The sequence below is a fragment of the Mustela putorius genome, unplaced genomic scaffold (genome assembly GCF_011764305.1).
Source record: "Mustela putorius furo isolate JIRA1106 unplaced genomic scaffold, ASM1176430v1.1 tig00000238_pilon_pilon_pilon, whole genome shotgun sequence".
NCBI lineage: Eukaryota > Metazoa > Chordata > Mammalia > Carnivora > Mustelidae > Mustela > Mustela putorius.
The window spans coordinates 416,330-418,375 of NW_025421324.1; the positions used below are offsets into that span (position 1 = coordinate 416,330).

At 40.9% G+C, this 2,046-nt stretch overlaps 1 pseudogene; it reads left to right on the top strand.

The window, feature by feature from the left end:
• Window positions 1–278: 278 nt before the first annotated feature.
• LOC101685993 lies at window positions 279–1,244 on the top strand (annotated as a pseudogene).
• Window positions 1,245–2,046: the final 802 nt, after the last annotated feature.

Below are 2,046 nucleotides of genomic sequence, written 5' to 3' on the forward strand. Positions count from 1 at the left end.
ATTCTTAAAAATAAAGCTGCTATGAAATTAAAAAAAATTAATAATAAACCTCAAAGTAATCAAACATGTATAAACAAGCCATATTTCCCCAGTCCTCTATACTGCTTAAAGTGATAGGAATGTCCTAATACTATGTCACAGATGAATTCACATGGTTGTGGACAACCTGCTAGGAGTCATGAGTATCACCTAGGTGAAGGAGATTATTGTAAATTCATGGGTCTTGAGTCAGTAGCTAATTTTTACCTTAATTTTACAGATCACTAAAAAGACAAAAGATGACAGCACATCCAAATGGCACCATCTCCACTGAGGCTTCAAACTTCCTCCTGAATTGTTTTGTCAAGTCCCCCAGCTGGAAGTTCTGGTTGTCCCTGCCCCCCCAGCCTCCTATTTCTTCTGGCCATGGGAGCCAATGGTGTTCTCCTGGTCACCATCCGGCTGGAGGTCTCTCTGCATGAGCCCATGTACTACCTACTCAGCATCCTCTCTCTGCTGGATATTGTGCTCTGCCTCACTGTCATCCCCAAGGTCCTGGCCATATTCTGGTTTGACCTCAAGTCCATCAGCTTCTATGCCTGCTTCCTTCAGATGTATATCATGAATTGCTTTCTTGCCATGGAGTCCTGCACATTCATGGTCATGGCCTATGACCGCTATGTAGCCATCTGCCACCCATTGAGGTACCCATCCATTATCACTGACCAATTTGTAGCTAAGGCTTCTATTTTTATTTTGGCCAGGAATGCATTTCTTACTATGTTCATTCCCATTCTCTCTGCCCGGCTCCATTATTGTGGAAAACATATAATTGAAAACTGTATCTGTGCCAACCTCTCTGTGTCCAAGCTCTCCTGTGATAACATTGTCCTTAACAAAATATACCAGTTAATTGTGGCCTGGACTCTTCTGGGCTCTGACCTCATCCTCATCTTCCTCTCCTATACTTTAATTCTAAGAGCTGTTGTTCTTAGACTCAAGGCAAAAGGGGCAGCTGCCAAAGCTCTGAGCACATGTGGCTCCCACTTCATTCTCATCCTTTTCTTCAGCACCATCCTTCTGGTTTTTGTTTTTACCCATATTGCCAAGAAAAAAAAATTTCCCCTGATATCCCCATCTTACTTAATGTCCTACACCATGTAATTCCTGCAGCTCTCAACCCCATTGTCTATGGGGTACGAACCCAGGAGATTAAAGAGGGGATTGGGAAAATCCTGAGAAGAGTGGGAAAGAGCAGCAACTAATTGTGTTCTAGCTCGACTTTTCTCAACCATGAATGCTCTAATTCCATTTGAAAGGCAGGAACTTGGAGATAAAATTACAGTCCTAATCCTCTCTCTAGACATGCCTGAAGATCTGACCTGCATGGTTTTGCCTCTTACCTATCACATATCACATATGTGATATATCATATCACATCTTTCACCTTCCATCATTTTCAGGAAGTGACTAAGGATATAGATGTAAAAGTCTCATAATACCCAGACCAGGGGCTATGAATTTTCATGAGCCAAGCATCATACTTCACTGTCTTCTCCTGATTAAATTCCTTTTAGAGTCCGTGTGATGGAAAATGCATACTCACTTAAACATGTGTGGCTGATGGGAAGTACCAGAACTTAAAGGAAGTGAATTGACTTCGGAAAATTAAAATAAGATTGAAAAGCAACTGTTAAAAAGTGGTGAGAATAATCATTATGCTTTAAACCTTTCCCTCAGGCACTCAAACATATTTAATGAAAGTTATCTTACATCTATCACAGAACTGGAAAATGGAACTCAAACATACATAAATCTTGATCTAAAGACCTACTCTAAAGGCCTAGGGAAAAAAACAAAAACATGTAAAATCACTGTAATAAGAATTAGATTAAAACACATAAATAAGCCCAGAGGAGAGAGGGATTCATTTCTGTAGGCTGGGACTCCTTTATATATCTGATCTCCTCCTTCAGTCCCTCAGTCAGAACTGCCTCCCTAACAGCTTCTCAAAAACATGAACCACATTCTTGTCTCTGGGACTTTTGGCTTGTTGTTCCTCTGGAC